Source organism: Mytilus galloprovincialis, chromosome 12 (genome assembly GCF_965363235.1).
Source record: "Mytilus galloprovincialis chromosome 12, xbMytGall1.hap1.1, whole genome shotgun sequence".
Taxonomy (NCBI): Eukaryota; Metazoa; Mollusca; class Bivalvia; order Mytilida; family Mytilidae; genus Mytilus; species Mytilus galloprovincialis.
The window spans coordinates 26,766,908-26,783,009 of record NC_134849.1 but is presented as its reverse complement, the minus strand read 5'-3'; the positions used below and the strand labels follow the sequence as shown (position 1 = coordinate 26,783,009).

At 32.8% G+C, this 16,102-nt stretch overlaps 1 protein-coding gene across 1 annotated transcript in view; it reads left to right on the top strand.

Annotated features, from left to right (window-relative positions):
- The first annotated feature begins 4,371 nt into the window (after positions 1 to 4,371).
- Positions 4,372 to 16,102, top strand: part of LOC143055277 (uncharacterized) — a 180,160-nt gene continuing 168,429 nt past the window's right edge. The window contains exon 1 of the mRNA XM_076228410.1: positions 4,372 to 4,477. The gene's annotated coding sequence lies outside the window, so the exon portion shown is untranslated. The remainder of the gene's footprint in view (positions 4,478 to 16,102) is intronic.

Below are 16,102 nucleotides of genomic sequence, written 5' to 3'. Positions count from 1 at the left end.
CTACAGATACAGTTAAGTCAGCTTCATATCTTGACTTACATCTAGAAATTGACAATGAGGGTCGGTTGAAGACAAAACTTTACGACAAAAGAGATGATTTCAGCTTTCCAATTGTGAACTTTCCATTTCTAAGTAGCAACATTCCAGCAGCACCTGCATACGGGGTATATATCTCTCAATTGATACGATATTCCCGTGCTTGCATTTCCTATCATGATTTTCTTGATAGAGGGTTACTGCTCACAAGGAAGCTATTAAATCAAGAGTTCCAAATGGTGAAGTTGAAATCATCCCTTCGTAAATTTTACGGACGCCATCACGAGTTGGTTGACCGTTATGGAATAACCATTTCACAAATGATATCGGATATGTTCCTCACGTCGTAACTACAATCCCCTTCCCTTTCATGAATTTGACCTACCGAATTAGACTATTTACCGGATTTGTAATCACATAAGCAACACGACGGGTGCCGCATGTGGAGCAGGATCTGCTTACCCTTCCGGAGCACCTGAGATCACCCCTAGTTTTTGGTGGGGTTCGTGTTGTTTATTCTTTAGTTTTCTATGTTGTGTCATGTGTACTATTGTTTTTCTGTTTGTCTTTTTCATTTTTAGCCATGGCGTTGTCAGTTTGTTTTAGATTTATGAGTTTGACTGTCCCTTTGGTATCTTTCGTCCCTCTTTTTGCACTGATATCACATCTTCTTAGATCTACCTATAGCAAATACACACCTCCAGGAGTTGATGTTTCTTTAACCTCAAACACTGTATCGTTACTGAATGGAAGAACACTGTGAAGTTCACATGTAAAGGTATCACCATCTACAGCGTCTATTGTATGTAAGAGTGTTTCAGCTTGATTGCTCTCACTTATTTCAACAGACGTTGGCAATGAGGTAATGATGGGTTTCTTTAGAAACATATTCAAACAAAAATACTGAACCCCATGGCAAATGCAAAAAGGGGATTAAAAATAAACTGATAAAATAAAACACGATTGTTTATTCCTGATTCGGTTCATGTATTTTTTCAAGAGCAAATGGTGAATTGAAACTGGTTTTATAGCGACATGAATCTAACCTCCAACTCGTTTGACAGTTGTTCATAGTTATGTTACATGGACACAATTGGAAAAGCCACCAAAGCAGACAACATAATTTAACTTATAATATTTCACTGAAGTGATACAATGCAGTGACCTTCCCCACTTCACAGAATCTATCTTTTTATCTTAACTAATGAAGACAAGGAAGAAACAATCACATAATCTACTATGAAAAGCAGGAGGTCTAAACTTTGATCATATGGTGTATTTAAATGATAATATATTTCTCCTCCATCTGGTAGATTAACCCGAATAATTCAGTCGTTATATTCCGCTGATCTACGAAGGCTACATTAACGCCTGAACGTCTTCCTCGATCAAGACCGTCAACCGGAAAATGCACACACGCTTTGCAATATGAGAATTTTTATTTAAATTGGCAGCTAAAGAAGGAGGAGTTCCCGATGTTAATTGATGATAAATGATGTAAACTGATGTTAATTGATGTTAATTAATTATTATCGGATTTGTGTTAATTGAACACACGTGTTTGGTAAGACAATTTCAAGAGAGTTGCGCAGACTCATATCCTGATCGCCGTTGATTGGCTCTCTCTCACAGAGAGCAGGCGACGCGGCTACTGATCTTAAGGGGTTCAAGCCCTCGTGTGGGAGAAAATCGGACACGGAAAGGGCTTGAATTATTCGAGTTACTGGTAGATCTATATATTTCATGTTCAATTTATCTTAGGTTTGCGTTTTGCAGATCGTAGGGAATACTGAAATGGTTAATGTTTTCTTATCTAGCTGCTAAATCTATTCTAGTCTATGCTCAACTTATTTTTGTGTCTTTCGCAGATCATGGGTTAAATACTGGAATGATAAAACCGTTCTCATCCTAATCATGGTGATGGGAAATCTATTTTAATAAATGTTCAATTAATTTAAGGTTATTTCCGCAATCGCAATAGGTGTATTGTTTTTGTTTTGTGGGGTTGTTATTTTCGTTTGTTTTCTTCAGTCTATTGTTCTGTTTGTTCGTTTACATCTTTTTATTGATGATTGATTCCTCAGTTAAAATGCCTATCTATTTTTAGATTCACCTCGTTTTCAACGATGATTCTGTATGTAATTGTTTCGGAGTAGACACCACAAGAGTCTCTGATCTAAGGATACAAGGTCGTTGGGAATGAATAAGTGGTAATCAAACTGGATTTTACTTTTATTTAATCTTCAATTATTATAAATAAATGTCAAAGTTAACTGTACATGTCGTGGTTTTGAATAAAAGTAGGATAATGGTACTTTTTCCTCAACTCGTGTCACACTGGAGCTATTTCAGTAAGGCTACCATTCCGTTCTCCTTATTTTTCTGTTTGACAACTATATATATATAGGTATTTTTTTGTTTTTGTTTTGCCATGATATAATAACAGAAAATGAAGTATGACTGTCATCCAATGAGACAACTCTCCACAAGAGACAAAAATAGTAACAAATTAACAACTTTAGGTCACCGTTTGGCCTTCAATAATGAGTAAAACCAATAGCGCATAGGCAGCTTTAAATGACCCCAAAATAACAAAATGTAAAACGAAAAAACTTATGGTCTAAACTTAGTACAAAAACAAAGACTGAAAAAATATATAATACACCAACAAATGACAAAACCTGAATTACAGGCTTCTGACTTGGGATAAGCACATATATACAGAATGTGACGGGGTTAAACATGTTAGAGTGAGCCCAATCCTCCTCGATCGTGTAACCGTACAACATAAGAAAAAACAATAGGTGACTCACAGCTTGTTCAAAGCCACTGACAACTAATAATAATTCATGCATCTACGACTATCTTGTCAATCAGTAAACATCCAACATCCAATAGGTTAGTGTAAAGACGTCATCAACAGTCCGAGAGAAAAAAACAAGACTTTGTACAACGCAAAGATACAGGTATCGACATGTTGTAGATCTATAACTGTGTTTATGTATATAACCATAATTTTTAGTTTGCTTTTCGTTTACTGATAACAAAATCAGGATTTATACCAATAAAAACAAGTCATTAATATAAAAACAGTAATGAGTTGGTAACATTTTAGAATAGGTTTATTTCTCAAGGATCGTATGTAAATTTCTAGGCACGGTAAACAACATTTCCTTAAAAACAAGGATGCGTTATCCCGTTTGAAATAAGTTAGCATAGGTACAACAAAACTTGCAAAACCAAATATTTAAGAAGAGTTTAGTAAATTTATTAAGTAATCTGTGCTAACGAAATCCCTGACTTAATAATATACCATTAATACATAGATTACGTTCGTTACACTAAAAACAAAACGTCAGAACAGACACGGGAATAGCGAACGAGTTGTTAAGGTTAGTGCATATCAAAAAGACATCAAAAACATTATTGTATGTCTAAAGTTTCCAACTAGGAACTATATCATATAAATCCACAGAGACTTATTTTTTAATAAACATATCAGTTCAATTTGTGGACTCTGTAGTATATTTTATGAAACAGCGGAACATCTTATACTGATACATGTGTTATGTGAAAAGTTAGAACACACAAGACAACGAATTATGTCATTTTTTTTATATGGAAGCCTGCTTGTACCGTAAGACACAGCTTCTGTTTTTGGCTGAGCTTTACTAACTAATTATCAACCTGTTCTGTTAGAGGGACATTGATGTAAACATAACTGCTTTTGAGATAACAAGTAATATCTTATAACCCCTGTATAGACAGTTGCGATGCAATTTGCACAACACGCACTAAAGCTTCACTCCTTCTAGATAAGTTAGGCAGTACAAAATATAGCTTGTAAATGCTAATAAGTATTACATAGGTAGCGTAAAATAGTATCATTGGCACACATGGTCTCAAAATCATTTGTTTTTGCATCGAAAGGGAATTTTAACATTTTTCTATCAAAATATTTCATTGCTTTTAATTATTTGTATTTTGAAGTATATTAAATTTTGAGGTGGTGGACATTTTTATATTCTGATAAATCAAGTTATGTCTGTTTTATATCATTATGTGTTGACATTTTTCTTTATGTGAATGGAGGTAAGTCTTGATTGACAGAAATACGATTACAGATGACAGACAACCATTTAGTCAATTTTAAAAAAGTATGTTTTTTCCGAGTATTTGTTTGAAACTTTCGGTAATTATCTAGCAGCTAAATAAAAAATAACACGGGTAATAATACTTGCAGTTATGTGTTACCATATCTTGATTATAATATAATCGATATGATCATGATAAAGGGGAATTACCTATGCAGTCATGTGACATAAACGAAAATTCCCATATGATTACATCAATGAATGTAATTCTACTAAATAACATGATTTGAGAAGAAAAAGAGTTAATGATTCATACAGTCAGCAAATTTTGCTAGCAAAGTCTGATCGTAAGTACTTGAATTCTATGTCAATAAGTCTTAATTTTGTATAACACTATTTGTATTCGTAATGCATTTGATGTTCATGCAAAACATATATTTAAAAAAAAGATATGCGTTTCATTACGACAAAATTGGACTAAAGCAATTAACAACATTTGCGCAACAATTGTTATAATTTCTAGACTGTTCTAGTAAAACAATAGTGAGACATTGTAGTAACAAATTATGTGTATTGGTAATCGATAGTTCATTGTGAGAAAGGCAACTTTCCCTTGAAGACCATATATACGGTAATCTCAATGTTTAAACTTCAAACCAAATTCATCGTAAATCTATCTGTTAAAGTGTAAAATAACATACTGGTTTATGCAGCTACAGGTAGAACGTTGTTAAACATAATTTAGATAATACCCTAGCAACACAATAACTTGTACGTAGTGTAAGATAAAGACATTTCAATATAAATTCTAACTTGACAGTGTATTTAAAATATCGATTTGTTTTTAGTATGTATAAACAGATGTTTTTTTTACGAATCATAGGTTTCTTTATTTTACAATTTAATGTTATGTTTAATTGATTAGTAGATTGTAAGTGTTTTCATTCAACTTATAAACTAGCTCGAAGTACGTTGATTTTGTTGAACGATGAATACTTTTTTTTAAACATTACTAAGACAGGGCTGTGAATCAATCAAATTAAGGTCATAACTCAAGACATTTTACGGTCGTCTTCATGAGCTGATTGGCCATTATGACAAAAGTGTGCCAGAAAATATATCTGATATTTTTCCTCTGTCATTATAACCCTCTATCATTACCGAACTAAACAAAGAAATAACACGACGGCCGACGTATACGGTTCTGGAAATGATTACCCTTCCGAAACACCTGATTTCACTTCCAGTGTTTAGTGGAGTGTTGTTTCTTATTTCTTATTTATAACTGTTGATATAAATGTCCTTTGGTTTTGTGAGTCTTTGTTTACTCCTTGGTTTTGAAAGTTATTGTCTTTAAGCGCCACATTTTGTCGGGTTACGTTATGTATTTCGGTTGTTGCCTGTAATTAGTTAATCATTCAATGTTATCATGTATATCTTTTAGATAGTCATTTTATAAAATTTACTGTTTGCAAAAGTATAAATTATTCTAAATAATAGGGATGTTCTGGTACCTAACAGAAAACTCTGACCGTTTTGGCAAAACTTTTTTGAACTTTTGGTCCTCGATGGTGTTCAATTTTGTACTTGTTTTGGCTTTCAAACTTTTGTATCTGGGCGTAACTAGTAAGTCTTGTGTGGACAAAATGCACTTCTAGCGTATTAAATTTTAAACCTGTTGCCATTTGTTAGCTATTATTCTTGTGTTTATTTGTCAATTGTGTTCTCCTATTTATTTGTATTGTAGTCCTGTAATTTTGTGTTGTCATTTTAATGTTATATTTCACATGGCCATGCAAGAGGGAGGTTTGGCATGCCACAAAACCAGGTTCAACCCACCATTTTTTCTTTTTAAAAAAATGTCCTGTACCAAGTTAGGAATATGGTCATTGTCATTCGTTTCTGTGTGTGTTACATTTTAACGTTGTGTTTCTTTTGTGTCCGAAATTCATGTATTTAGTTTTGATGTTATATTTGTTATTCGCATCGAATTTTGTTTAATGCTTAGTTCGTTTCTGTGTGTGTTACATTTTAATGTTGTGTCGTCATTTTCTTGTATATAATGCATTTCCTCGGTTTTGGTTTCTGACCCGGATTTGTTTTTGTCTATCGATTTATGAGTTTTGAACATCGATATACTACTGGTGCCTGTATTGAGCTATTTAGTGGCGGTCGGTTCTTATTGGAGGAGGAAGACGGAGTGCCAAGAGACAACCAGCGACTTTCGATATGAAAACTTACAATTATAATCCATTACGATTGTATTCTTAAACCGCCGGCGGGGTTCGAACCCACAACCTCAGTGTACATTGACTATTGATTACAGTAGTAGAACTACTTAAACCACTTGTCTACAGTTATTACTTGATTACTATAAACAGGGAAATGTGTGCGTCAGTTTTAGTTTTGTCATATTAGCAATAAGAGTTAAAACGCGAAAATAAAACGACCGCGCATATTTGAAGGAAATCCGAACACGAATTTGAAGACCGCACATGGACGGTTGTCAAAAGAATATGTAAAAGACTAAATTAAACATCATTTTTACAGATGACAGATCTGTACTGCAAAACATAACTGTATTTCTTAAGATAAGTCAGTGTTATGTATTAAAATTTTATATCATGATAAACCGAACTAATTCAATTGATCATAAGCAAACAACTATATCTTTTAAGTTATGTAAATGACTTATGCCAATCAAAATTAAAATGATTAACCATTGTGTCTGCTGTATAAGTCAGTCAGATTAAAATATTAAATAATCAGTAGTAAATCTGTCAGCATTTATTCAGTCTTGAAAAGTGCATTCCTCTTTGTTGTGTTTTTACAGGCAAACACTACTAATAAATTTAAATGTTATGGAACAAAATCAGGAATTTTAATTGATTTTTGTCACTTGATTAAAAAAATTTATTAACACTAAATAATGTCTCAATCATTTATGAAAACAAACGTATATAGGACACGACCGGGACATCGCGAATTTAAAATGGCGCGAATCAAGATTTGTTGGTAAATCGCGAAAAAGACACGGCGCAAAAAAAGACTGATCGGTGATACTGGATTTGCATATCATAGATCAGTTCATCTATTGATGGTTGTGTTTGATAAAAACCATTAATAAACTCAACATAGAAACCAGGATTAACATTTTGTATTTGCACAAGATGTGCATTTCGTCTACAATAGACTCATTAGTGGCGCTCGAAAAAAAAGGGTTAAAAAGGCAAAATAAAGTAAAAAATTAAAGAGAATTGTGGACCAAACATTTTAAAAGTTTTGAAAATGCAGAATTTTTTTTTTCCTCGGGAAGAAATGCAAAAGGATTTCAAATTTATGAAAACGGTTTGCGGGAAAACGGGGATTTTTTTCAAATTGTATATTGACCTTTGTTTTTTCTTTTCCAAAAACCGCTATTAAAAGTATTGACTGTTTTTTCTCTAATAATTTACTAAATGCTTGCTTAACGTAACTCAATGTTTGAAACCTAATAATGCAACATCCATCGTTGTTAATTACTTGAGGTGTAAAGAATATTACAAAATGTAATCCATATATCTATGATGAGTTCATGTACAACACATAATCGGCATTTTCACGGAACAAAATGGAGCTCCTTTTCCTGTCCACTTGTTCAATTATTTCTATGGTGCAAGAATTCATACCAGAGCCTCTATGAAGAACGTTTCCGTACTGCTTTATAAATGATTCCCTTTTGTTTAATACTTACAATTTGGCTCACAATGAACATCAAGCTATAAAGGGACCCAAAATGACTTAAACGAAAAAAAACAACGATGCAATCTACTTTAAAGTCAATTATCATTGCGTCCATTGAGATTTTTTCATTTTAGATTAACATGAGAATGAATCTTAGAAATATTGAGAAAAATCATTATAATTCACATAAAAATTTCAAAAATGCGAGTTTCAATTACTGCGATAATACATATAACACTTAGGCATTTTTGACAATATCAAAAACATCGCAATAATTTCTTAATGTACAGTATATATAAAAAAAACAGTTATGAATCACAACAACAAACGACTACTACTGAATATCAGATTCCTGAGTTAGGACAGGTTCAACCACATGCAGCAGGTTTAAATGATTTTATAGATACCATCATTCGACCTTATCTGAAACAATTGTGGAACACCACAACATAAAATATTAATTGCAATGGCTTAACTCAATTAAAAGTTAACACAGGTGAACATACACTGCACGACACATTTCTTTAAACTTAAGGATTTTGAAAAGGAACAGACATTTCAGTTTTATTGATTGATTGTTGGTTGCTTAACGTCCAGTGGCAAATATTTCATGCATATTCAGGACGAGAACAAGTTCACAATAAATACAATAGGTAGGTTGATACGATAGAGGCCATTTCGGATGATGGTCGGGGAAATTTGGACTGCCACTGGAAAATGAGGGTATATTGGATAGGTACCGAAATTTTGCCTTGCAACAGGCCACCTACGGACCCCTCAAAGAGTTGTTGCAAGGGTTCTTAACGTGCAAAGAGCGTGGCACTCTCTTTACACGAGGCATCGGATTTAACGTCCCCCTTCTGACCGGACGTGACTGCGAACTTGATACATCCCGCACAGCCAAGCGGACGCCCCACTTCGGCAAGCGTTTTACTGCCGGGAGAAGACCAAGTGACCATATTTCTATACCCCAGTCACCCTTGGGGATTTTAGTAAATAAATATTGTGTGTTCAGTTTTACAGTATTTCTATTTCAGTATATAATGGTATTCCTCCCCTAATGAATATTATTTTACTATACGTTAAGATTTATTCCTAAATATGCAACACTGATTTTGAAATGCATTCTACAAATATCCACAGTATGATGACCAGTCACGTCATAAAAAAAGCAACGAAATATAGATGTAAAACAATATTTTGTCAAATCTATTTTGATCAGGTGAAAGCATAAAGATTCTTTCTATCGCTGCATAAGACAAACACCCTTATATTTTTAAACATCTTATTTTATGTGGCCTTATAACTTTTTTGATTCGAGTGTCACTGTTGAGTCTTTTGTATAGAAAGCAAACACAGCGGAACACCGATGCCATTGATGACTTATTTCTGGTTTGCTAATGAAATTGTACTGTTTTCCAATTAAACAAGAACCCAACATTACTGATTTATAAAGTTCCGTAGCCTAGTGAATTCAGATCTCACATACATGTACTTCAACTTGCAGAGAAAAACTCGGTAAACTGGAAATGAAAAAATATATCGGTTATTGATGTTTAAAACTTATATAGAGATCAAAATTGATTTAAAGAAGCCATATAGTTAATAATATTTAAAAACTTGTAATTCTTGGGTAAATGTGATTTTAAGAGAAGAAAAAAACAAAAATGGACAATTAACTCGGTTATCCAGGGTTAAAATTTGAAACATAGGATCTTTATGGACATACTATATAATCACATGTTTATAAACAAGTCTTGAAGGCCGTACATTTAGGAGATAACTGTATTGTATTAAAAGCTCCGACGGCATCAATTGGGGATTTGATGGTCGCAAATTAAGCTTACTGGCGACGCATTAGCGGAGGCAGTAAACGGATATTTGCGGCCATCAAATCTCCAATTGATGCCGTCGCAGCTTAAAATATAATATTGTTATCTCCATTATAATGAAGCTTACAGAAAATAACGCTATAACATGCATTTAAAAACTGTCACATGTCGTCTGCGCTTGCGCGTACGTATCATAGCATCAATTGTCAATTGATACCATGTAAATAAGTGACGTTATCCAATCAAAATTAACGTTACAAACGTTGTTGCATTAGAATGACTTATAACGATTTACTTTATAAATTGTTATTAGGATGGAGAGTTGTCTCATTGACACTCATACCACATCTTCATATTCTATATCTGTTTAGAAAACAATGTTCAAACTTTTGGTTGCATTGAATAAAAACCCTAATTTGTATGCGTGTGCATGCAACACAAATGTATTGGTAGAGGGGTAGATCACAAATGACATTCAAAATACCAAAAAGGTAAAAACTATATTTTACAAAACGCATTTGATTAGCAGGTCGAACAACTGGTGTTCTTAAAACCTGGTGACTGATTATAGCGATTGCCAAAAAAAAAAGGATCACCAGATGTTACAAAATAGCTGTTATTATTAATGTATTATAAAACAGAAAACATTAACGATGGTATACCGCAAACATGAGGTGCAAAACGTTGTACACTGTATTTGGATTTCGACAATTAATTTTTTCAGTAATGTTAGGATACTTTGTGAAATTTCAAAGTTTTAAATGTTCTTATGTATTCATTATGTTTTCAAAAGTTATAATATGTGTAGGTATAGAACACATATACGTTCATTTCATATATAACTTACATTTATCATATACTTAACATTAGTATGATAGCTTTTGCATATGTGTAATGGGCGTAAGTACACAAGCCATAATTTCACACCTGGGCTGATAATCCATATCAGGTGCCTCTCGTGCAAAAAAAAACCATATCATTGCCTCCCGTGCAAGTTACTTCCGGTTTCCGGTATCGTCTGTTTACAAACAAATTTTATAAGTTCTGCTCAAAACATATGACAGACAAGAAAATGTCAGAGGAGTATAAGTTTTTAAATGTGGGAGAAGGAGACACAACTGAGTTTATTAACTCGATGAAGAACGCTAACACCATAAGAAAAACAAAAAGTGCCATTAGCTTGTTTCAAATTTGGCCTTTAGCTACACAAAATGAAGAACGTCCGTTTTCAACGATTGAAAATAAGAAACTGGATCAATATCTTGCCAGATTTTTTATATCAGTGAGGAACAAAAAAGGTGAAGAGTATGAACCTGACACACTAAAGTCCATATAGTCTTCAATTAACAGACATCTAAATGAAAATTCTGAGACTGATGTGAACATTTCTACTGATAAAGACTTTCAGCACTCAAGGGACGTTCTGTCAGCTAAAAAGAAAGATCTTAAGAGCAAAGGTTTTGGGAACAGACAAAGAAAGGCAGCTGCTTTCACACAAGAGGAAAGTGATAATCTTTATTACAGAAATTTGCTTGGAACAAGTATGTTAAATAAAATATGATCTAAACCATCACTTTATATGGATTGAAATTATTATTTTTAAATTATATAAGTATTCCTATAAATGTTGTTAAAGTGTATATTTTCAGGTACTATTATTTGGTATTGTTTCCACAAGAAACGTAATACGTATTTTTTCTGTTAACCATACACATATTCATATACATTTAATATTCATGTACAGTAAATAATCGAATAGTAATTTAATGCATAATATTGGTATCGAGGTACATGCATACTCATATTTTCCTAATAAAATGATGTTTTAATTACTGGTTTTATTTCAATGTATGCTTTTATTTGACAGGTAATCCAGATGCATTAACTAATACAGTTTGGCTAAATAATTTAATGCATTTTGGCATGAGAAGCCGCCAAGAACATCAAGATATGAAGTTTGGTGATATTGAGGTGAAAGCAACATCAGGAGGGGTCCAGTACCTTGAAGCTACTGAGCGCCAAACAGAAACAAGAAAGGGAGAGGGTAGTGCAAATCCATTTGCCCCAAAAATGTTTGCAATTGCAGGTAATTATTCTTTAAAAAAAGTACTTTTATCATGTTCATTATTCTTAGTATTATACAAAAAGAAAATATCATTAAGTATATTTCATAACAAAAATATACCCAAATATAATTCCTGTTCAGCTATCAGATAATCTGTTTAAATCAAACACCGGTGAAACTCACTCCGCTACGAAAATATTACACATATCTTAGAGAGTAATACAGACCAACTTAAAAAATGTGCAAAAAACTTTGATGTTTCTTTATGAATGACAGAGTTATTTATATTCCTATTGTTTATTTTTTGTCTATTATAAAATGACAAGATTGTGTTTACATTTACATCATTGTATAGTTTTTTAGATAATCCAAGATGTCCTGTGAAAACATTCAAGACTTATATTTAAAGACGGCCTACTGAATCATTGAATCCAGACAGTAAATTTTATTTGTCAATTCTTCCTCGTTATCACAACAAGAGTCATGATGATTTTGACACAGAAAACACAAATGCATGGTGCAGTATGCAGCCAATGGGCAAGAATAAACTTGGTGAATTAGTCAGAGTAATGTCAGAAAGGAGGATTAACTGGTCGAAAAATTAATCATTCAGCAAATAAAAACACCAGTGACATCATTGCTACACTCCCACGTAGAGGCAACAACAGTAATGCAGTTAATTGGACAAATAAATGTAGCATCTATAAATGATTATAGTTTAGCATCTTCAGGTCAACAAATCAAAATGTCTAAAATATTGCCTGATATTGGATCTGGTGGTAAATCTGTGTGTACAGAACCTGCTGTAATTTAAAAACACTGTAAACATGATTAAATCTAGTGATATTGATTTTCCAAATGCAGATATTTTAATACTATCTGATATGGATCTACATGCCATTGATAATTATAAATCTAGTACAACATGTAGTAACAATACCCATAATGATAAAACTGTAAATACTTCTATGCTTCCAACCTCAAAATTCCAAAAGGTTTCAAAATGCCTCCATAGGAAATGTTACCTTAAATATATATGGAGGTAGAGATGCTGTTGTTGGACAATAATTGTATTTGTTGGATTCATTATTTCACTTCTTTATAAAGTTTTTGCCTGTTTTAGTTATTGCATTTGTTTATTTGCCTTACATAAAACTATTGTCGGAAGAATATGACAAAGCAATTAATACATGACATTTTCCATATCAGCCTGGGTATCACCCCGAGACCCATGCTGATAGTTTAAACATATTTTATTTGCGTAAATGTGCAAAAGGGATGAGACACAAGTTAATCAAACTTATAAAGTCTTCTCCCATTCTGATATGGAAAAGGATATGTATTAATCTCTATATATTGATACCAACAACGAGGAATATGTATGCTTTAAGTTTTATTTTGTGCAAAAATCAAAGTTTGAATTACATGCATTCATTCAATTTGTTATTGGGATTTAAAGATACTTGTTATTCAGGACATTTAAAAAAATTGACAATATCCATAGTAATTGTGATATATCACCGCGAACTTATGTTAAATATGGACTTACCCCTAGAACTGTAATTTATGATAATGTATAATGCTTGTATAACTCTTTGCAGGTGGATATTTTGATTGAACAGAAAAGTACTAAAACATCTCTTTGATGACCAGTGATGAGACAAAATGGTTATTCTCCTGATGTTGGTAAATATTCGAAGAAACATATGTGAAAATATATATCAACAATTAAACCCTTTGACTGCATTTGGTTTTATGCACACACAAATTTATGTATGAGGTCACATATGTTTGTTTCTTACTTTTAAGGAAATTACTCTATAATACAGTAAAACAACCGGATGTGCTTTTTCGGCCAAAATATGATTCGGCGGCGCTCAGTAGTCCTACGCCGAAAATTGGACTATTTTGCGTCGGCCGACGTCAACTGTAAAATGGCGCGCTTTTGTATATTTTTTAAATTTGTTTGCGGCAAAGTGCGGACGATAAATACTGTTGATTGTAAGCATATATATATATATATATGAGAAAAATATGTGAGTTTACATATTATTTTCATTTTCGAACATCTAAGTAACAGGAAATCTCATTTTTTCATATCTGAACATAGAATTTCCGATTTTGATTTTTCGCACCTTAGGATTAAATGGCTATATTAAAAATGGGAACAAAAAAATACCTATCCTTCGATTTTCTAAAAACTTGTAAATCCTATTCTCGCGAGTTTTTGGCATCGAAATTCTATAGAACAGGGTTGGTCAAGCCAGGGCAAAAATTTGTTCCCATTTTAATGCAGGTTTCTTAATTTTTTATAGGTTTTTCCTTACATGGTCGGCAGATTTAGAAATTGGAAGAGTTTCTTTTTTTAAAGTAAAAAATCATTCAAATGACATGTAATGGTGAATCCTTATATAATGATGTTCCTTAAAAAATAACATTATGTGTCAATAAATTGTAAAATTATAGATTTTTCTCTAAGTTAAAGAAGGCCCTATTCCGTTAATTTTTCTATTACGTCTATTGGTATGCTATAATTATGAGCTGTTTTAAAAAAAAAATCCGCTTCGATTTTTTTTTATACTTTCATATAATAATCTTTGGTACAAAATGTATTTGTTATAAAAATTAGGCACTTTTATCGAGTAGAAATGGAGAAAAGTCATCTTTATTTTGTATGTCCCCACTATGGAGGCGTGGTTCTCCCATCTCTCGGAAATAATTATCCACTAAAAATTATTGATACATAACAAATGGGTTGAAAGACAACAATAAGTTTTACCTGTTTGTGATTTTATGAAACAGAATAGCCGGAATCGACCTCAACCGAAGTTGTATCAGCATATAGATCAACGTTGTCAATTTCCGGCGCCGAAAATGTCAACGTAACATGTCATTAAAAGTTGGAATCTTTTCTTCTTTGTAGTAATTTTGTTTATCTAAATGTCAAGAAAGTCATGCAATATGTTGAATCCATATCAACGTTTTACCTATACCTATTGGGGGGCTTTTACTTTTGTCAAAGCATTTGTTATTTTTAGGGGCTCGTGGTTCTCAATTTATGGTTTGCAGTGAAGGTTCAAACTCTTCATGACTTTACCTATTAAAATTCAATGTACTGCATTTTCTTAGGGCATTGATATAATTACTATACATGATATGTATAGAATCATATAGTAATACATGTGTATCTATGCATAGGGGGATGACCATTTGCTATTCTAGGTAGGATTAGGTGGTTGGAATTCAAAGGGAATCCTGATATGAACGTACTAGTACTTGTCCACCTTGGGTGCTCTACCTTTATACCCATTCAAGCTGTTCTTTTTTATCTTGTTTATGCCCTTTGGTTGGGTTGTTGTAAATTATTTGAATGAAGTATGTAAATATTTGTTGCCAATTTTGTGAATAAACCGCATAAACCATAACATTGGAGATAGTATGATTTTTTTTCTGGATTGACTATTTATTGATTTGCATCCATTGCTTCACATGCTATATTTTCTAAATATATTTCACTTTTGAATAAGTATGCAAACTAGTCCTTTTCAGCCTGTCTTGCGTCATGTTATTTAGGGGTCTTTTGTACATGTAGCTTGCTATACGTTATTGGTTCTGCTAAATGTTGAAGGCTGTCAGAGATCTCTATTTATTAACTTTTTGGTGGTTTGGTATCTGGCAGAGAGTTGTCTCATTGGCAATCATACCCCAACTTCTTATTTTCATATTAGAACTGTAATCAAGCCTTAAGCAGGCAAACTGAAAGGAAACTGTAGTACCTTTAATAAATAACTTTTTACAAAAACAATTCCACTTTAAAAAAAATCAATGAAATATTTCAAATGATACAATGTAGCTAGCCATATGGAATATCGTATGTATGTTGTGCATCTTATTTTTACTTTCAGTTGTAGGGGCTATGTTGTATGGTTGGCTGTATCATACATTTGTAACTGATGATAGGATATACATTCAGTAACGCACTGTGGAATACTAGTTCCCCTCTCCCAAAATTGATAGGGATACAATAATTATAGTCTTTCACTAAATTTCAACAACAGGGCAAAAGTGAAGGAAAGCACACTACTGATTCTGCTTATGTTTTCTGCTCTTTGGTTGGGTTGCTGTCTCTTTGACACATTCCCCATTTACATGTTCAATTTTATGGATTATTTAAGTATGTGATATGTGATAAATATCCAAAAGTTAGCTTATTTGATCAAACTCAGCCTTGTGATTCAATTCTTGAAAAAATATCAAAGCAAGATTGAGCTTTACAACATGGGTAAAAGTATAATTTACCCTGAAAAAGTCCAATAATTCTGGAATGGTAAAACTTGAATTAGCCCAAAAGT